Source organism: Paramormyrops kingsleyae, chromosome 18, assembly GCF_048594095.1.
Source record: "Paramormyrops kingsleyae isolate MSU_618 chromosome 18, PKINGS_0.4, whole genome shotgun sequence".
Lineage (NCBI taxonomy): Eukaryota > Metazoa > Chordata > Actinopteri > Osteoglossiformes > Mormyridae > Paramormyrops > Paramormyrops kingsleyae.
In genome coordinates, this window is record NC_132814.1 from 10,971,072 (window position 1) to 10,994,114 (window position 23,043).

At 38.1% G+C, this 23,043-nt stretch overlaps 1 protein-coding gene across 3 annotated transcripts in view; it reads left to right on the forward strand.

The window, feature by feature from the left end:
• Nucleotides 1-1,041: 1,041 nt before the first annotated feature.
• The window catches only part of zbtb20 (zinc finger and BTB domain containing 20), a 66,831-nt gene continuing 44,829 nt past the window's right edge, over nt 1,042-23,043 (forward strand). For 2 of the 3 annotated variants that reach the window (XM_023800584.2, XM_023800586.2), the window contains exon 1: nt 1,042-1,470. The gene's annotated coding sequence lies outside the window, so the exon portion shown is untranslated. The remainder of the gene's footprint in view (nt 1,471-23,043) is intronic. The other variant, XM_023800585.2, reaches the window with a different exon arrangement.

The following is a 23,043-nucleotide window of genomic DNA, read 5'->3' on the forward strand; positions in this document are numbered from 1 at the left end:
AGCGTGCATACCAAGAGTCTAAGAAACGTGGATCTAATGATAAAACACATTTTTTTTTAATGTGCGATGTTCACACTGAGAACAAATATGTCTAGAAATAACATTAGGTACAGCTTTAAGTCTGACTCCTGCAGTCTAGACTTCAGACGGGCACACACACCTGTCACTGTCTAGACAGAGGTAATGGTGATGATGATAGTGGAGAGGAGGTGCAGGGGCAACACAAAACCGTATCCTCAGTTGCTCTCATTCAGTGTCAGTCACGGTCTTCTATAAAGATATTGGACAATATAACCGTTCGCTATCACCTTTCCCAACCTGATTGGTTAGATAAACTGTCAGTATTTATTTAAGTTGGCCTGAGGTCAGCTCGGGTCGTTGTCTTAAAAAATAAATAAATGAGAAAATAGAAATGCGTAGAAAGTAAAATGCTCCGAGGCAATCTAGCTTGATGGTATTAAAATGATAGGCAGCCACCTCCTCCAATATGAGCCGGAAAATAATTCTGGTTGGTTAACTGACAACATTTCCACCCAATGTCTGGCATGAGTAAATGATAGACACATTTAATTGTCAATGAATTGCCTTTCTAAAAGAAGACGGGACATAAAGACTTTCGGGAGTTTTCGTCAACATAATTTAATGTTGTGGACCCTAATACTATATATAGTGCGCATATAATACATTTGGTATATATATATTCACATAAACCATACTGAATACGTATTATTTCAGTTGTGTATAAATGACGTACATATACTGTAAGATGTGAATACAAGCATATAGACATATATGCAGAAATATGTATATATGTCATGTGCGAAGTGTTTAAGACACGTAGCATGTACATATGCTGTTGTGCATGACTATATGGATGTGACTGTTTGTGCCACAGCGCCGGACACCGCACAGAATCGCTGAAAATCGATTACAACAATGCCATCGCAAGCCAGCAAATCCTCTAGCTTAAATGCGTGAGTCTTCCACCGTAGATTTAATTCAGAAACTGTATACCTTCTCTCTCCATGTTGGATCAAATTGCTTCACTTTATTTGCTACAAATTCTATTTCTGTATCAGAGCCGTAATGGAGTCACTTTCAGTGCTCCTCAGTGCTGTGAAATGTGGGTGTGCAATGTAATGATTGGGTCATTGTAATGTTAAACGATTTATTCCCCAACCTACGCGCTTGGAGAGAGTATTTTCTGTTCCAATCGTCAATGAAAAGGCGTGACTATCCGAAATATTCGACGAATAGTGAAAAACGGGCGGGAACTGGAGGTACTGGTTGAGGTCTTTTGCCTAGGTAGGCTGCAGCGTGTGTTTATTGATGAGATGAAAGAAGATGGAAGTGAGAAATGAAACAAAGTAAAAAAATATATTAAAAAACTCATACTCTTGCCTGGTGAAAAACGGGGAAGGAGTGACGGGCAATCGCAACAACAGCACGAAAACAAGTTTAGAGTAAAAGGTAAGATATCAGAAAAGCAATGGGAGGGGGCGGGTGTTGATACTGTCTACGCTATTTATAAGAACAGAAATGTCTGTTATTCTATAGAAATGGTTTATGAAAGTTTTTCGGTCAGCAAACTAAAACAAATAGAATTTAATAATAACAACGCTCTTAGATTTAACAAGTCATATTTTACTTTATGATATAGCTTATTGTTTGTTGCATCCTGCATAGTTTTGACATGATTTATAATTACTTGGTAGTATAATACGTTAAATATCGATTATAATTATAGCAGTCTCTTAGGCACCAGTTGTTGAATGCGACAGGTAGTCATGTGGTTAATTTGGCAAACATTTTTATACGTCATTAGAATTAAACATTACCTATGTATTGTAAGTGGACCAACAATTGTCATTTTAACGCTTTCATGTGTGGCTAGAAGAAAAGACAATGGATGCTTTACTCAATTGACAGTATGAAAAGTGCGATTTAAGTTGCCTATAGGAAGTCTGAGACTGTCTGAAATCAAGATTATACCACCCACCCCACCCCCAACAGCCGCCCCAGTCGGCGGTTTACTGAGGTGAACCAAGATGATTTAATACACACAATGATTATCTTCATATGCAACAATTGTTGAACATATCGGGACTAATTTAATTACTTTACCTACCCATGTGCAACCACTTTTTGTCCCAGTTGTAAAAAAATCGTTGTACACATTGTCAGCGTTGTAAAACAATTGCTAAAACTTCCTTACATTACATAAGGATACAAACGCAGCGACCGAAAAACTGGTTATATCAAATGGAAACTTTTTCCCTAAAATAATAATAAAAATTGTTGGTTCCGCGCAAACTTGTAACGAAACGGGCGGCACTACTAAACAAACGCGGTGTATGTGGTGAAACTGGAGATCTCTACATATTTTATAAACATCCAAGTCTACAGGTCTCTTTTTAAAATGTCTTAAAATTTTATGGCCGCAGTACGGGTTGGTTTTTCGGTGCCGTGTTTTAATAAACAAATCCCCTTTTTACTATAAAGTTGACCAAGTTGCGAAATTCCAGCCCTGGCAATACAAATTAGAAGAGTTGGTTGTATCATAGGTAGTTTAATCCACCACTGAAGGTCACGTATTTTTCCGAGTGATACGGATGAATTGGCGATGTGAAGGAAAATCACGAAGCCTAAGCGTTTGGATTTTGAGGGCGAAATATGGCAGAGAGTCAGACACCGTGCGGCGATCACCCTGGTGTTTAATGTCATTCTGGCCTGCGACGTAGTTCAGCCCAAAAGATGCTGCTGCCTTTTTGTATTGGTGGAGATCAGTCTAACATATGAGGCGATGGCGATCTGAAAAAGTGATATATACAAAAAGGTCATAAACCGAAAATAAAAATATTATACAACGTGTGCAGTACACTTTTATTCTTTGTCATACATTAATACCGGTTATTAAAGGAATATAGCGTTTGGACCTACCGCTTTTTCCTTTTCGGACAGTTATTCTTTGGTACGAAATGCAATACATTACTTGTGAATGCAGGAATGCAAATCGTTATTAACCCTTTTGAGCTTAATTTTCACTATACGTTATAGATGATGTGGAAAAATACGTGCGTTTCACCTTGGAACAGTGTTAAAGGAATTTAATAAGTTTCTGGCAGGTCACGCATTCTTGCTCAGCTTCGTTCATTTGCAGCTCTCACACAATTTAACCTATTCCAAACTCATGAACTCAGATCGACAAAACATAGACATATTTTAAATGTAGTCATGTATAGTGAATAATTCGGCTGGTTTGGAGATATCGGCTTTTCTGGCATTGTCGATAGCTGCTTATCTTAAACGTTACAAGTAAAGTGAGCTCCTGTGATGACATTGCTTTCTCGTTAATTTAACCATACATTATGCTTCATCTACTCAAATCAATCACTTTGTAAGTACAGTGTCAAATTTAACTTTGTAGGCCTATAGGCCTACGTACGTTACTTTCTTTACTGCTATTGTCGGTAGTCCTTTTTGTTGTGTGTCCAATGTTTATTTTTTATATATATGTATATATATAGAGGGGAATATTGAGACTTATTAAGTTTACCATAGTCTAGTCCATGAACTTGAAGGGAGGTTACGTGACATACGCGTCAAGTTATATACCTATAACAGAAGAAACATATATAGGCCTGTAAAACTATTTCATATGAAAGTATGAAGGTGTGTTGTTTTAAAACGTTTTACAGCGTGGAACTGATTGCAAAAAAATATATATAGGGCCTGTATATCTACAAAAAAAGCTCTGTTCAGAAATATGCATTTATATTATTCTTGTCTCCTGCCCCTGGTATAAACGGTAAGAAATGCCTTAACGCGGAATGCAGACCTATGGGTACGTCCAATAATATGGGTAAAATAGGAACCGATGTGTTTTTAAAAGTTTAATTATTATCACTGAAGCACTGCTGAAAACACGTTTTATTTAGGACCTGGACCCAGTTTTTCGCTGCCCATTACATTAGTTGCATTAAATTTTAAGGGGATACTGACTTACGCCGCTAAATGCGCTTTACCGTATACATCATTGCTTTTAAAACTATAAACCGCGTTATGAACTTTTTTCCCCCCTCTTTCTGTATTTTAAAATTGCAAACTTGTACATGCTTGAATGATAAATCAACGACATCACTACATATAATTTGTCATGTGAAGTTGTAATGACCGAAAAGTGTGGAGTTTTAAAAGCCCTTTATATATATCGTAAACTTCGACGTTGTCCGATCTATATTGTTCTTATCAAGCACGTAATATTGTGTTGAGCCATTTTTCCATTCATTTTTAAAACATACAGAGAACGGTTTTGCATTAATTGTGCCAGTTAAATACACACCCCTAATGGCTGACCTTAATTTAATTACCAACTGGGTATTTTATTTAGCCTGTTTGGGAGGAGATAGAATGAACAATCACAAACAAGTAAGAAAGCCACTGAGACCGTCTTTGTGCGTGTTTATCTTCCACAGTAAAGAAATGTTTTGCCAGTGTTATATTAAAATAGGGTATTATGAATTAAGCCTTTGAAACTTGAATGTAACATTTCAAATTTAAAAACTTGAGCAACAGACGACTAATGCTGGATCGTTTCTTCCCTGAAATATGTGCTGTCATTTCAGCATTACTAATTGCATATATAAACCGTATTTTAGAATATGGCATAACAGAAGAAAGAAAAATAAGAACAAAGACCGAACACAAGAAATAATTAAACTCGGTATTATGGCAGGAACGCCAAATGGCTACTTTAGACGTAGATAAAAGGCACCTTTTCATAGCCTAGCATTAATCCCAAGGTTAACTATTTGTTACCCAACGTTTCCTCATTTACACTGTATAACTATTATTAATAACCTATTAATGAATATTACATTAATACTGCCAAACAGAATGTCATGTTAAAATCTTTATATTATTTATGGTATTTTGCAAAAAAACGTTGGGATTTTTTTTTTTTCCCCCCAGAGTCAGTTTTCTATATGATGAATTTGGAAATATGATAATGAATCATTTAAACAGCATTGCTCATTTAGGCTTGCCCCGTAACAGAAGTACTTGAGAGCAGAGTTTAGGAGCTAAGTTTTTATTTTTTCTTGTTTAATTCTTTACAGACATTGGGCCTATTTTCCATATTAAGACTCTAATTTAAAGTAATACAAGCCAAATTAAAAAACATTGCAGTGTACCAAGCTGTTTTAAGCAAATAATAATCTGTAACATTTCAATAATATTTAACAATATAATTTATTACAGGTTGCTTAGCAAGTAGTTTACCGCAATCTTAATTTTAAAAGTTTTTTTTATATTAAACAAAAGGAGTAGAAACTATTAGATGTCAGAATGCAACCTATAATTTTACTGAGGAAAATTTTTGTTTATTGATTTTTTAAAAAAAATTTTTTATATTTTTTTAGTTGGATATACTTTATTGATCCCAGTTGGAAATTAATATGCATGCAGCAGTAAGGAACATAAAGTGTACAGACTGGAACACGAAAGTGCTCACGACCAAGTTTAGAAGACACAGAAATGTAACTTGATGTTGTACAAAAATGGATAAACAAAGATAAATAGATTGCATTTTGTCGTTGTGATGTGCATAGTCATGTGGTAATGCAGCATGTCGTCTGTATTAAAATGTTGTCCTGGAATGTGTTATGGCCTGGGGTGGGAAGGGGGGGGGCGTAATTGTATTAGAAAAATGTGATACATTTTAGCAGTTTAGGGTTTAATAGCAAAAAAATAAAAAATTCGGATACATTTTTAATTGATTACAGTATCAATATAGTGAAACAAACCAGTGTCATCAATATCCCAGAATCTTCTGCCATTATGCTGATTACGGTTTTTCTAGCTTTATTCCTGGCCGCGTGTTTAAGACATCTGACGGACTTGGACTTGAACTCCTTTCTGTTTTGCATTTAAAAATGTTTCTTGTTGTGTCTCTGCAACATAAAATTGTTTATCTATTATGCACATGTCATGCATAAATTGAGCTAAATATTTAAACTGAGATGCAAAAGAATCCATTGCAGCAATGTCGTGTCATTTTTTTTTTTGGAAAGCTTAGATTTCCCGAAGGTCAATGGCAAGTTATTTCCCACCTGCATTATTATTATTATTATTATTATTATTATTATTATTATTATTAATAATAATATTATTATGTGGCATATCCCCATTTGCACGTCTTTGTACATATTGTACAATGTGTAGTATACGTACTCTCATATACAAATTTGCCAAAATCTCCTCGGTAAAATCGCTTATTTTGATATTCCTTGTGTATAATGCATGTGCTACGGTTTTCTCAGTGTTTGTGATGTGTAAAACATGTGATTGCTATTTAATTATCCAGTGATGATTGTCTAAAGACAAAGAATGGGTCTTGTGAATGTCCACTGTTCCCTTGCATGTTTTGCATTAATTATATGTGCTTATAGTGGTTCTGCCTATCAGCCATGGTATCGGCGCACATGGCTGCTTTGGGCGCTTCCCCTGGTCCCCACAATACACACCCCGTACCTCTGACCCGATTGGCCCGGGGTGCCGCACTGGAGCCTGAACTGCTGCCGCCCAGTGGGCAGCCCGCAGTGGCCACAATATAATTTGCATATTGGGGAAGTGTGGCACATAAGGTATCGTGCCAAAATTTTAATACAAAAAATTAATACAAAATAATAAAAAGCTTTTTTTTTTTTTTTTTCTTTTTTTAAACTTTAGTAGAGATATGTATTAAATACAATTAAGGATGTACAATGAGTTGTGGGATAATGCAAAAAACATTGAAATATAACATTTCTATAAAAATACAGTGAAAAAATAGTGCAAATGTTAATTGCTTTAGAGAAACTGTGCAATCAACAAGCCTTATATAAAAAGGAAATTAATTCATTTATGAGAATTTAACTGTCTTTTTTTCTGTAATAATTGAGGGATCAAATAAAGATGAACAAAACTTGAATAGTCTTGTCTCCTATATTATCCTGTTTCAGTGAATTAATCTGGTACTCAATACCATAATGCTGCTCGACGCATACAAGTACATTTCTGCCATTGTTTCATTGTTCCCCAAAACATACCTGAATTTCTGATCATGCAATGCTCCTGTTTTCTTTGGCTGTCTACCTTGGGGGGAGGGGGAGACACTTTTGTGACCTGTGTTATGTAGTTCAGGAAGTACACAGATTAAGGCAGATGCGTCCTGGTGAGGATGCTTGATGAATTAGTGTAGGTGGGACTGTTAGGGCCGATGTGTTAAGCTTGGAGGACATACAGTAGGGAGTGGCATCTGTAAAGTCTTGGTCCTGCTTTTGTGGAGCCTTCTGGATTGCAGCACTTCAGACTTACAGTATATTGTCGTGTCCTTTAATATTTTCAACATTATCATTTATTTGTTCATCTTTTATACTGCTTGTCTTGGACAAATCAACAGTTACGAAACAGTCTTTTTTAATTATATTCCACAAAGGGGAAAAATACCAGAACAAAACAAAAGAGGAAATATTAACCAGATGTTACAATTAGAAACTGTGCTTTATAATAGGGCTCATGTCATATAGAGCACAGTAATGTTCCCGGCATTTTTCAAAGGGTACTGTTGTTTTTAAATAAAGCGTTGCGTGTTTCCGTCTATGCAGAGTTAGCATCATCTCTCGTGTTCATGCCAGTTTTCATTTCTCTGTCATTTATCTTTCATGTACTTTACCTAAAGTGCTCAGGATTCCCTCTCTTTTATCAATGTGTGTATGCTTGAGTGATCTTGAATGGCTTCCCATCCTGGATTCATCTTGCTTTACAGTCTCTATTTTCTGTGATTCACTGTATCTGTACTGTAATAATTGTACGAGAGGTTATTGTAAATAACAGAATGAATGGACGTTCTCAGGTTTGAGGTGATCATGTCGCATTACTGCCAAACCACCTCAAGATGTTCTGTGTCAGAATGTGTTGCCTTTTTGTACATATACATGCTTCCATATATCGCTTGTCAGGCAAGTGTTTCCGTGAAGAGTTACAAAAATTTGAGAGCTGGTTCATAAAGCAATAAATAGCTAAGACATCTCTAGGTAAGTTGACGCACCTTTAAAAAACATGAGAGGTATGGTAACAAGTTTGCAGTTATATGATAAACTGTCATGCTCATTAAGCATACACATAAAATGATTCCTGCACTTAGAAATTGATACTCTATTGTAAAATGCCCCATATATACCTAATATATAGCTGGGTGTACAAAGGTCTGCTTCTTTTTTAGAATTGACTTTCATGACGGATACTACGGTAATCTATAAATACTTTTTATATTGTTGGTCTTGAATCAACTTTCCGTAAGTATGCCACATGTGGCTGTAGTGTTACATCATCCGTGAATACAAACATTTGTTTTTACCAAGTCAGATTATTTATTTTACCATAGCTCTGGTAATAATTTACATATCTGCATAATACATTCATGCACACAAAAACAGTTTTACAGAGTGAATAAATAGACGATCATTTTATGTTCCTTGAGCTTGTTGTGAGTTGGATTTTTTTTCTTTCATTTAAGGATGTAATATTCGGTTTGCTCATTCCAAGGTGACAATTTCCCCTTGTATGGGCAGAATTTTTACAGACAATTTACTCCCAAATGACTTTTACCCTCATTGCTCACTTTGAAGGTTGCAAAATCATGCAGTCATTGTGTAATTTCTTCATCCTATCATCCTGAGAATGGACACGCTGATCCAGTTACTTTTCTTTTGGAGTTGTCACCTCTGACTTACAAAAATCTTGGACTTCCAGCAGAACAACGATTAAGAACCAGTGCTTTAGTGTAACAGCATAGATTTTTGTCTGTATTTGACTATACTGGCTTGAGACTGAATTCCAAAAAAGATAAACAAAATGTGCAGGCAGAATAGATGTGCATTCTCCCCCCCCCCCCCCCATTTTGATTATCTTTGGAGTTGCCTTTGCCTTTAACTCAGTACACTGAACTCAATGTCACAACATGTTTTTATATGACCCATATAGTTAGCATCTGTTTTCTGGCCAAAAAAGCCACAGTGAATTGGACGGATGTATGTAAAGGCATTAGACTTCAATAGAATGTGTTGCATTGATGTGGCTGATGGACTTTTTGTATCTGGCTGCACAAAATAATTATACCATTTCTTCATATGAAGCACATATGAAGCAATCCAGTTGATATTATGGACCAGGCACGAGGAATTTACAGTGAACACTGTAAAAAGAGGAGCCTCTGATGCAGAAGATTTTAAATATTCCCGCTGGAATATTACTACACGTTTTTTTTTTTTTTTTAAACTCTGCTAGATGGATTTAAACAATGTTACATATTTTAGCGATGTGAATATTGAATGTAATAGCCGTTGCATTTTTTGACTTTTGATTTTAAAGGCGAGCAAGCAGTGATGGTGGCCCTTTAAATCGTGGTAGCATTCGGTATACAGACTGTGTAGGGCGATGTCTCTCCACTGTGGCACACAGCCCTGATGTGGAAGTTCCTAATAATATCGGCCCAAATGTGCCCAGCATGGGTGGGGCTAGCTGACAGCTCCCACTGCGGCAATTAAAAAGCAAGCCCCCCATGACAGCTGTTTAAAGCAGTCGCATATTTTTTTTTCTTCCCTATTTGTTCACCTAACCTGGTGCTAGTGCAGTCAGTTATTTACGTTCTTACATTGCCCAACTGAACTATTACGCACCAAAGGTACAAGTTACACACAAATATATACGAAATATTCTAATATATTGCACGGTATTTATAACAATACGTGCATTAAAACACGATATCTTACTATGCGTCAGAAGCTGCGACTCATTGAAACACATACACCTGAATCCCCTGTTTGAAATTTCAGCAGATAGTTAAACTGAAATACAACCATCTTAAATTCACCATTATAGGACCATAACAATTTATATGTACACCTTGAGATACAGTTTTCCAGAATGAAATTTATTTAGAAACGAATGAATACCAAATTATTTGAATCTTAGTTTCGCCTGCCATTGGACTTCTGAAAATCACCAGCTACTGTAAAATGGTCGTTTTACATACTGTCACTATAAAATACTTTGCACAGTTGTGACACGTCATAACTGCTTGTCATTAGTTTGTAATGGTGAGTACATGCTGTTTGCATTAATTAAAGGAGAAAGGACTTTAGAGGTGCCATTGTATTTTGAAAATGTTAGGCCCACACCACGCTGCTACACGGAAGACATTCTTCAAATCTCGATTTCAATAATAAGATATTTAACGTGAAATAGGTGTCGCCTATTACTGTCCATCAGGGAAAGCAAACCACCTGACAAAAAAAAAAAATCATGCTGTAAATTTTAAATTAATTTGTGTTTCATGTAAAAGGAGAGGTTAGTGGTTAATAATCATCCCCTTATTCTTGGCTTAAGTGTGGTAGATGACATCAAGGTCACCAAACAAGAGAGGTCAGCACATCTCCTGGGTCTCTTATTTGTAATAAGTACTTATGGTATCATGACAACAAAGTTACATAATCCAATTTCATGTGATTTTCAAAAGAAAATCCATTAAAAAGTGCCAAGAAGTGCAATTTTACGTGATTTCATATAGTTACATCAAAAACACAGATTTTCCCAGATTGAAAAATGGAAAAATCTCAAAACTGCAGTAGAGGGAACACACTAATTATGCCCCCAGTCATTCAAAGAAGGCAACTGGGTAGTATCCTGTACAAATGGGTCTGTGACTGCACAAATCCATTCATCTGCCTTGCAAATCTATTGGGTCAGTCAGTATAGGGTCTTGCAGTCAGTATAGCAGTGTTTCCAATCCAGTCCTCAGGGACCCACAGACAGTATACATTTTTGCTCCCACCTGGAGCTGGAAGGGAGCAAAAATGTGAACTGTCTGGCAGGGAGCTGGGGGGGAGCAAAAACATGGACCAGCTGTGGGTCCCCTAGGACCAGATTGGAAACCACTGCAGTATAGGGTCACAGAGCTTGCATGACTGGCTGGTTTGCCAGTCCATTTAGGGCCCCATATATTATGGTCAAATTAGAGATGTCATTTCACCTAACTGTGTGGCTTGGGCTGTGGGTTAAAGTGGGAGCAGCATGAATAAACCTGCTGAGCCCCGGAAGAGCACGCAAACGCCAGGCGCAAGGAACAAGGTCAGAATCTGCATCCCCAGTGCTGGAGCTTTAAGGCAACTGTGCTACCTGCCGAGCCGCCGACTGTGTAAATGACGAGTGTGATTGTAAACAATATACAAGAAGCGGTTTGATCATGAATGACAGCAGCTGGGGTCGAATAATCAAGGTCATGTGACTCAGCAGCCGCAGAGCTGCTGCCAGGGGAAGTGGTTGATGCAGCATCTGTAAAGTAGATCATCCCAACATGTGGATTCATTCTCTAGACATTTGCAGGTCAGATGTCTGGTTCCAGGTAATGATTTGTCAGCTTAAGGCCAAAAGGCCCCTAGTGGAAGGAGAAAGGGCAGAAAGCAAAAGCAGAGTAACGCTAACATAATATGGAATAACCTGGTAAATGTAGGTATAGCAGCATATTAAAAAAAAAAGTTAGACACTGGATACATGTAACTGGCGCGAGACAGCACTGACCAGCTTACACATAGCTCCGCAATGCATTCTGTGTCCTGTAATCTTATAGCATTACAGGTAACACATGTTTTGTCATACAATGAATTTTTAATTTAAACAAGTAATCTATTGATATGTAACCTTTTAGAATTCTTACCAGGCCTTTGTCCAGCTTATTCCAACTGCCACGGCTGTGTTAAACGAATTGGTTTTTTTAAATTTCATTTTCAGTGAATAAAATGACCAGATAGTTTTTAATCTTATAGGACTGAACTGGTAAAAACAAGTAAGAACTGAACTGGAACAAATACAATTCAAATAGAAACTTTACGCTGTTGTATTGAGAACAAAATAAATTCCACTGAGATTTTAATTTGGGGAGGGGGGATCTTATAGAGCTACTTAACTGGAATATCTAAATTGTTTAATTCTTTGAGGCTGTGTGTAGTCAACAGAAGTTTTTAAACGCAGAGACTCTTCGTGTTAATAGTTACACAATGCAGAGCAGCAGGACTAAATTCTGGCTGTCAAATGTTAGAAAAAGACCCAATGAAACCCGAGTAAGAGGTTAGACAGAGGGGTGCTAAAATATTTTGTGTTCCTAACAGTCTGTTATAATAAATTTCACATTTATGAAATAATTCTAAATTATTCAATTTATTAAATCTAAATTTTCCCTTCTTGTATAACACTGGTTGTATGTGCACAGTCCTCACAGTTTCAGTGATAGTTGGTGAATTGTTGGGTTAACACATTACCTCTAAAATAATTTAATACAGATCATGCACCATTTGCTAGCCAGCAGTTATTATCAATCATTTACATTGCATATAAGGCACACTTGAAAGAAGGATGATTATAAAATGGTTAGGCTACTGTTATACTAAAATGTAAGAATATCACTTGTCAGTTGAACTCAATGCAAATTTAAAATCGAGTTAAATGCAAGCTGTCTATTTATTCCTAGGCAATTTTTGATGCCGAAAATAAAGACAAAATATTTTATTCCTGGACTAGAGATGCATTTAATATTAAAGCATTAAGGCCTTAGAACATTTTTTGCCACATCAGAAATGCAGCTTCATTTAGTATGTTTTAATGTGAATTTATCATTTACTTTTTAACATACAGAAAAAAAATTCAGATTAAAAAAAAAGATATCTGATTCAAATGCAGATATAATTTGCCTCTTTCCACTTTTCCTCAATTTAAATAGCATGTATTTTGACATTCTTTCAAAAGGCAGGCAAAGAAAATGATCGTGCTGTGGAACCTTGAGCAGTATAGGATGCACAATTTTGATACAAGAAAATCCACAAATTAAAGATTTAGAAGGAATCATTCAAAATAATAAATGGCCCAGGTGTGGGACAAGACTGCAAACATCATTGTTGCTATGCAGTGGGATTAGAAAACCAGTTAAGAACCATACGTTTGCATTTGTATCATCTAACAGTGATAAATCATTTCTCAAACCTGCTTGGAACAGTCCCACAGGGAATGATGCTGTACTGTATTCTATGTTGCTTATATTTTAGAATGTCTAGTTTGCTAAATGCATTTTGTATATGCTAAACCACCTGATTTTTTTTTTTTTTACCTTCCATATATAAGCCCATAGCAGTGTATTGATTATTTATGTCACAAGTAACAAGATACATTTATTCATAATGGTGCTGCTGTGAATTACTTCTCCACAAAATGAATAGTCAAAATGTGCACACTTCCCTACTGTAATACCTTGCATCAGTTCATTTTTCAGAACCACGTGCAGGATTGTGATGAGCTTGGGGCCTAATTCAGGAAGCACAGGGTGAAAGGCAGGCATACCCTGAACTAGATACCTGTTCATCATATGGCGCATATTTCCACAAACAATATTGTGCTAAAGCCAATTTACAGACACCAGTTCAACTAGCTACTGTACATGTCTTCAGATTGCAGTTGGATTGTGAGTTAAATGGTGTACCCAGAGAAAGCAAGAGGAAACGTGTAAACTGCACATATGGAGAACCAGACCAGAAACTACCCTTCGCCAGTATTATAATTTCAAATGGTATTACAGCAATCTCTCGCTTTTGGATCTTTATTAGCGTTTCACTTTTCTTAATGATTTTAAACATTTATTCGATTTTTAGAGAAATCTAGGGTTTCAATGCCTGAGAAACACACATGAGTTCACGAATGGAAATGGCGGCATTTCATCAGACATACGTTATGGCGAATGTTCGTAAATCGAGATCTTGTAAATCAAGGAGTGACATGAGCTGTTTTTAGTCCAATTTTAAACTTCATCCACTAGATAGGAGCAGTTTGATGTAAACATACTAAAAAAGCAAAAATGCCATTTAAAGAGAAGACACCAGGAACAGGAAACTAGACAATTTATAAATGACGGATTCATAAGCAAACCTTTATGACATTATTTGGACAGATAACATGTTTATTTTGCATGATGATTTCTATTTTGGAGCATAGGCTAAATAACATAAATGGAATAAAGTTAATTTTATGCAATATATATTTGACAGAACTTTATTCATTTTAACAGTCCTTGTTATATATATATACACACACACACACATTCGAGTTAATCTTAAAGCCGTAATGCGTTATTTCTTTGATGGCTTTAACGCATGTGGTATTTTGATACTCAAATGTGAGAATAGTATGACCAAAGATTTTTAATGGAGACCTATAGTATTCCTTCCTGCTTCTAGGTAATGCAAGAACTTTGAGCATGACGTTACCCAGAATCCCAAAATTCACAGCTAAAGTCTAGTTAACATCTCAGTGGAAGCTTACTTTATTAGTGCTAATTCTACATTAATTTGGGGGGTTGATGTGTAAATATTTATAAACATAAGATTTAATGTTGGGTGCGATTAAATTATGAATAATTACAGAAAACTGTAAAAAATGTTATTATTTTTTGATCAATTCACAACTGTAATATGTATAAATTCCATGCTTCCCTGACCCTACAGGCAGCTGCTTTTATTGGGGTGAATGATTAATAGCCAGAAACAAACTCTCCAACATCACTGAGGATGTGGTATGACATTGGGAGGAAGGTTTTATTATAACGCTTATATTATTTATTATAGTATAATTTTTAAATTAAATTTCCCTGTAAAAATGCATTTTTCTGGTGCCATGCATGACATTTGAGAGGTTGTTCCAGGATGTCTGCACACGAGAAACTCCTATCAGATTTTATAGCTTTGTTAAAAAGGAAAAAAAAAACTAAAATTAAAGTCCATTACATTAGAGAAGTCATATAAATATTTTTCCTCTTTACAAAGTGGTCATTAATTTTGAAATGAATGTTTAATTTAGCATTTTAGTTTGTCTATTCAAAAATTTCTGTTTTTTCTTGTACTATTCCATGAAACGGTGAGAAATTCTGCCTCAAATGGTTTCTGGATAAAAGGCTATTTTCATATGCAGACTTTGAAGTAGTAAATAAGCTTTATTTACAGTGCTCTGAAAAAAGGCATACATTTCTAAAAGGGGACACAATCTTAAAGTTGTTTGCAGCATCTTGGTGTTCTGCTTCCTTCCATTATTTTGAAAAATCATTTCCAGTGTTGTAGAATGTGTAGGATGTAGAATGTGAAATTTGACAGTCATTTTAAGTGTCTTGGTGTTCAGTTGATGCCTGCAAGTTCTTATGCTATTGATACAATCGGCATTGTATAATATTTTGAATGTTCCAAGTCATTTTCACTTGTCACATTATAATCACTGTATTCAATACAACCACCAGATGATTCACCTGTTTACTTGATCGTGAAGTTATTGAAGTATTTTCTCCTTAAAAGCTTCTCTATGCCTCTTAAGAATGTTGTGGCTTAAACTGCAAGCTTGTGTAGAAGATATCTGGATTACATTGAAGTTCATTTTGCAGAGTTGTGATAAGACCTAAAAGCTACTAAGCCGTAAGGCATTTTGACGTATATTCTATGGCTTACGGTGAAATTTTGTGATTACTGCTGATTCTGTAATGCATGGTCATCATTTCTTCCCAGTGATGTTTAGAGCTGAACATTGAATGCCTCTTCTCACCTATCAGTTCAATTGATTTATCTTGGTGATCTTCTCTTGCTTGTGTCAACTATTATTATGTTAGAGAATCGCTTTTAAAGAAGCATGGGAGAGATGTTGCCTCTCATGGATTTCCTGTTTTATGGAATGGGCCATCTGTCAAATTAAAACGACTCGTATTAGCTGTGCCAGCTTTTATGATGCGTGTCTCAGGTCATGACAACATGTGTGTATCCGCGGCCTTCCATGCTTTTGTAAGTCCACAGAAGCTTAGTCCGCCTGGGTCATTCTCTATTTGCCTTGCCGTCCTCTACTTCTATATCAAAACTACTTATAAATAAAATCCTTTTTATTGCCCTCTTTGGCTTCCTCCTTGGAGTCATATGATGACAGATCACCAACAGTACCCAGACATCTGGCATGATACAGTATCTAAAAGAAGTATCCAAGACCCCAGACTTATGAAGTATACAAATTCAATTATCTGAATAGACACTCCTGTCATGTCATTCACCTCAGCAACCAAATTGCTTGATGATAATGACTATCAATTGATCATTATCATTCATTGTCATGCATGAAGTTCGTGTCTGTCACCTGTAATTTGTACATTTAAGAACATAAATTTACAAATGAGAGGAGGCCATTCGACCCATCAAGCTCGTTTATTGACAGTCCTCATTTATTGACATTGTGCATCAATAACTCTGTAAAGCCCTGTGGCCTCTGGGGCTGTAGGTCAGTTTTGGTCCTTGTTCTGTGTAAATGCTTGTGATTTGAGTGGTTTCCCCATTTTCTTTGCCTCATATCTTCAGGTAGAATGGTTTCCTTCGATACATAGACATGCTGTCCAGATTTGTGTCTAAAATGGTGTGTGCGCCCTGGATCCTCATCTAATTAAAAACATCTAATTAGCAATTTATATTGATATTATAAATGTATACATTGATAGAATGTTGTGTGTAAGGCGGAGTGGGTGTCTGTTTTTCTCCCCTATACCCGTTCTATACCCACAGCCCCTTACACGAAGCATAGACCCTCCATGAGGAGAGACCTTGTGGAGCAGACAATACTGTATGAACGCAAATGCAAAGCACAATATTCGGTATACCTACAGAGACAAATTTTATGTCTCAAGTTGATCTCTGTCTTCCACAATGGTGTAATGTGTTCTGCATTTGCATTTCTTACCGGTTTTCTGTTGTAGTACAAAACCAAGGCATTTGGAGTAACTTCATTCATGATGATGATGGTGGCCATATTGTAAAACAAAATAACTTTAAATATCTCATTTATTTAGCTAATGTTTATTTTTTATCCACAATAATTCATTTTCCAGAGAGGATTTTTTTTAACATACCTGGGCAGAACATACATAATCATCAGTAACTTGGCAATAATTGCAAAAGTCCTTGGAATGTTGTTTTATCTGTTATATATGCCTTTATTGTATATAGGTTGAAGATGCAGTTATCCAGTATTAGATGCTTCCAGGGCAGGAGGCGAAAAGCTGGAAAAACTGGGCATCCCCAGCCAGTAGTGGTTGTGTTTGTGTTTTTCTATATATATATGAAATATATATGAAATATATATAAAAAAATCTCTTATTGCAGTGACCTTCATGCTGTTGGGCTTCAGCCATCCATTGCTAAGGGACAATCTTGGGTATTTTGTTTTGGCATTGTTATATAGGGTTTATCTTCTGGCTGTGATGGCGGGGTGTCGGACAGCTACCAGCCTGTGCAAGGACAGGAGGGAGATCGAGTCAGATGGACAGAGGGGCCCTGCCTAGCGTAGAGGCACTGGGATAAGAAGGTCCAACTTGCGGACCTTTGAATGGACTGTCGTGAAGCCTATTATATTAAAAATTCAGGTTAAATACAATGGTTGTATGAACGCACGCATTACTTTGTGATGCTCATGAGAAGATTTTGTAGCTTCAGCAGCTCGTCGGCTAGAGGACAGTACAGTACTGTATGTAGTTACTTTTATTATTGCTGTTTAATCATTATTGTTATACTGTGTTATTTTTCTGACTTGCCTACAAATTTGACTTAAAGACAGACTTAAGGAAAGGATCTTCGTAACCTGGGGACTGCCTGAGTCCAGAGGCAGTGCAGGTGGGCTTTTCTGTGATCAGTTCCAGTGTGGTGTTGGATTGTGAAGTCGAGTTTCTGGACGGTGGGGTAGCAGTGAGTCATTCAGCTATTAGTGTGCTTGGCCTGGGTCATCCATGAAGGGCTGCCCAAGGAGATAATGCCTCAACTCACTGATAGCCTTTTTGATGGCCCGATCCTCCTGTTTAATGACAGTGTACCACCGTTTACTGGGAGTGAGCTTGGACAGGACCTAGATATTTCTCACTCCTTAAGTCTAAGGAAAGGACAGGTCTTTCAGCCTTGGAAGCTGGTCTCTGTGGCCTTAATCCAAAGAACTTGGTCAGGCTAGTCATTCCGGGGGGGGGGTTGGGGGTGACAGAGGTGAAGTTAAGGACAGCAGTATTTGACCAGTCCCAGGGTAGCCAAAACCTGTTTTTTGGAGTCCAGCACCTTAACTATGAAGGTAAACAAGGTGCTTCATACATCTGTATGTTTAGATGGTGACACTGTCTAAGTAGGTCATCATTTACTCCCAGCGAGAGCTAAGCATGATGGACATCAGCTTCAGTAAGGTGAGGTGTCTCGTGGTCCCCAAAGGAGAGGAGTCGGTAATGCTGGTGACCACAAGATGGTTTAAAAGTCCATCTTTCTTTAGCATCTGCACTTATAAGCTCTTGTCAATAATGTTTAGTGAAGTCCTGAGTGGAAATGGAGTGGGCTTTTCCTAGATGTTCCACCAGTTTATCCATGTGAAGCATGGGATAGCTGTTGAATCAGGCAATCTTGTTCAACACGTGGATGTCATTGCAGATGCTGTAGGTGCTGTCGAGCTTAGTGGTCATCATGATGGGACTGCACAAGGAGCTTTTGGACATGTCCAACTGCTACATACTTTTGATCACCTCACGTCGACATGTCACCAGTATGGCCTTTGTCAGATGATGATATTGTAATGCTGTAGTAGGTGCGTGCAAACTGGGAAAATAACAATTCCCTGCATTTTCCAGCAGTGGGGCTCCTCTGGAGACTCCACATAGGGGGATGATAGGAGGACCCAAAGCTCAAATTATTCCTTCAGCAGGTTGACTTGGTTTTCAGACCCAGTTGCATGACCCACCTTCTCCAGGGTGATGTAGAGTCCCTACCACTTGCAGAGGTATTTTGGATGAGGATGAGCATTTCATCACCAGGGCACTGGTTGGGTGGGCCAGTTGTAGGCTCATTGTGGTGCCCACTGGGTCTGTTCAGTTTTTTTTTTTTCCTTGATGATAAGCATGACCTTCTCAATTCCTGATGTGTTCCACTATAGTACAACATGTCAGTTATTGTTGCTTATATCATGACGTAGTGCAGCCCCCATGCCATTTAACCTAAGAGGAACTTGAAGGTGCGTAACCTGTCAAAGTTTGGGGAACTTTCTGCACCACAAAAAGAATGTAGGCCATCCTAGTCCCATCCTAGTCCTAGTTCCTCTTGTCCTTGTCAATGTTGCATCAAAGTATCTGTCTGAATTGCTTAATGAGTCTGGCCATCTGAGGGTAACACACTGAGTTCCACAAGTGGTGTAGCTTGAGGAGCCTGCTAAATTCATCAGCTGGGAGACCAACGCCATGTCTTGTTTGAGAAGATGTCCTTGGGAATGTCCATGGTTGAATAGTTGGAACAGCTTGTAGGCTACATTCTTTGAGGTGGCTCTCTGTATTAGGAGAGCCTGGGGGGACCTGGTGGCATAACCTGTGGCAGCACGAATATAGTCATGTCCCTATGCGAAGCACAAGAGGAGATCTATCAGGTCACACTTAAGGGCACCTCAGTGATGGGAAACATCACCAAGGTGCTGAGTGGTGGGGGACCGGAAACTGTCCTGTGACATATGGGAAATCTTTGGCTTGAGTTTTTGATGGTGGATCTCATCTTTAGCTAATGGAATAAGTCTGACTGTTTCCACTTGGCTCTGTGGTACCACTAACAAGTCTTCATTCTCCTTGCTGGAAGACTGGATAATAGAAAACCTCTCCATTGCACCAGGAAGCAGGTATCAGGATTGTGTCCTCCACTCACCTTGAACTAGTAGGACCTGTTCCCCAAAAGTGTTTAAGTTTGTCGCCTTGCTCTTCATCATTTGCCAACAACCCTGCCTGTGCCTCTGGTTAGAAAAGGTCTGAGTATGGGTTGTTGGCTAAGAAGGGAGTCCCACCTTCCTGTTCAACCTCTCTGTCCTTGGCTTGAGCTAGGAGTACTGGCTCACATTGGTTAGTGGGTATTCTGTATGGCTTGCAAGGGTGATTCGGATCGGATTTTCAACAGAGAGGGGCGCATCACAGGAGGCCTCAAACCTAGGCCAGGTCCATCTGAGTAGGAGGAGTATGACCCTGAAAGTTACTCCCCCAGTGAGCAATACTCATCATGGTGACAGGGAGAGTCCTAACATCTCTGTGCATGTAGTTGAGGGATAGAGAGCCCCTATAGGAAGCAGAAGGGTCCGGCAAGGATGATGGTGCTTCTGGAATCAAGTAGAGCTGACACATGGTGTCCCTCCACCTGAACTGTGCAGCTGAGGTGGCAAACAGGCTTGTCCAGGAAATCCTACCCCTGGTTAGCCAATTTTTGGGGGTAGTCCCAGGTCAAATTTGACCTTCATCAGGGCCTCATCTGCTGGCTTTGAGTGCTCTGTTGAGGATCGTTGGGTTTCATTGGCTCTGCCACCTTCTAGGGTGAGGAAAGCGGTGGCCTGGTTGGGTGCTTCGGCCATCTTACTGGGGGTTGACAGGTCTGCCTGGCAGACGAGTCACCACTTGGCAAGCGGCAGGAAGGAAGTGGCCTGTGGCCATCTTTTCCTCCACTTGTGGTAAAGTTTGGCACTCTGGTTGGAGTCACCGCCATGTCAACTACAACATTTGACATTTTTGCCTACAGACTCGCTGTCCTGAGGCACAGCCCCAGCTGTAAAACCGGGGTGCTGTGTTGAATGGGGAGAGGCTCGAGTGGGCCAGGATGTCTGCCTTCAGGGTGTCGTAGTCTTTGGACGTCTGTCATGGCACAGAGTGGTAGGCAGCCTGCGCCTCCCCTATGAAGTAGGGAGCCAGGGTATGTGCCCAGACGCCGGCCGTTCACCATTCCCTTTGGCAGTCCCCTCAAACATGGCGGTATACATCTTAATGTCGTCCCCAGCAGTGAGCTTGATGAGAAACAGGTGGGACATGGGCTGGACTCTTGGTTACTCTTTGGTTCCAGGGTAGTGACAGACTCGTGATTCTCTTGTTTTATCCCTTTATGTAGTCAGGTTGACTATTTTACTGTGCGCTGGTTGACTGGAAGTAACAGATGTCAGGGTCTTGGCTGTCCTGTTTGGCAGTCTGTGGGCATTGGTTTACAATTGACACTCATTGGTTGTGCTCCATTGCTCATTATTGTGCAGAGAATAAGTTGCAGAACTTTGAGTCCCTGGTAACTGCGTTGTATGAGACTTAAATTTATTGGGATCTTAGCGGGTAATCAGGTATGGTCATTGAAGACAGATCTGGGTGGTGAACTCTAGCCTGGGTTTACTGGTGTGGCCTGGCACTGAATGTAACTTCTGCTGCTCGTACGATCTCTTGTGACAAAGCCCCATGGAATGTTGTTTAAACACGGGGATTGAAACAGTAGTGCTGGCTATGAAGTAGAGTAAGTAATGATGGGTACCTCTTAAAACAAGTAGAAACTCTAACAGCTTAGACAACAAAGTATATTAAAAAGGATAAAATGGCTAAACCAGTTATTTACAGTGTTGTTTGTTACTGCTGCATATTAATTTCATCGCTACTGCTAAAAGCTATGCTTTGTAGTGTCAAAGTAATTGCATTTCATTATTAAATTTAATCAAAGTATGTGTTGCACCAATGTTGTCATATGTTTTGCCCTTCATATAGTTTAATATAGTCTATGATTATATAGCTAGACTATTCTGTTTTCCTTTAATAATTCCTCTTTTTCAAAAAAGTGTTACCATCCTTTCTCTTCCCTATACTGAATCTTGAATCCTGAATTATTATAAGTAATTTTTTTAAAATTTATTTATATTTTGTAAGTTACTTTAAAGACTGTCAAACAGGCCGGGCCTTTTTAGCTAACCAAAATAAGGTACTGAATATTAAATGTCACTGTATCATACAGTTCTGTCCATCCGTCCATTTTCCAGCTGCAGGCTGATTAGTAGAATTTCCTTAATTACTACAACAAAGCAACGCAACTACAGATTTAGAGTTGCATGTTTTTTTTTTCTTATTGTTTTTATCACTCGCATGTTCAGTTCAACTGCAACTGGATGCTTTATGTTTTGATTCTGTTGAGAATGCAAGCTGAAATCAGGGTCTCGTTTGTTTTTCCTTTGAAAAATGCCACTTTGAATGAGGGAGAGTGTTGACCCAGTCATGTGGACTTAGAGATTGAAGCCTTTTTTTGTTTTTTGTACTGGTCTCTCTCCTACATATGGTAGGTCTGTACAGCGTTCCAGATGTTGTTTACTGACATACATTTTCTCCCTGATTCATTAATCTCTGCAAATCATTAAAATGTACTGTCTTTTCAGTAGCATTCCTCACCAGTGTACGAGTTTTCATATACCTCATTTTGGGGAGAAGGTCCCGTCTAGGCAATATCGGATGGTATCGTCTGTCTATTTTTGATGGTTTTCTAGTTTCCGCTCAAACCATTCTAGAGACCTCAGTTTTTATGTACTTTTACTCAATATTTGCATTTCCATAGCTTCAGACTTTTATAAACATGCTCTTCTTCATAGCGGAGTTTGATTTTTTTAAAATTCAATACCAGACTAAGAAGTCTTCTAGATGCAGAGTCTTGGTCACACAAACGGAGACAATTCAGTTACATCTTGGCTCATGCAATTTTACATGCAAATATAATTCAATACTTATTTACTTTTCAAATTTCAAACCAGTAACATTTGAATACAAAAAAATCCAAATAAAAGCCATTGAATTTATTCTCTGTCTATCTAGACTGACAGATACAAGCTTCTAGTTGTCATATGGTTATGGATCTAATGGGACTGTTAATTCAGAGGATTCATATTTGTCATGTTTAATGAGTACTGCTGTCGATTATGAATTGTATGAATAATATAAAGCAGAATGCAGTATATTGTTTCTGTGTAAATTAGCCATCGGAGGCAGTCGGGCACTGGGCTCATTTTATACAGAATGCCAAAGAACTTGTAATCTCTAATATCTCATGCTGAATGGTCTAGATGAATAAAGCTAGGTAGAGAATCTGAAAAGACAGCTGAAAGATCAGAATC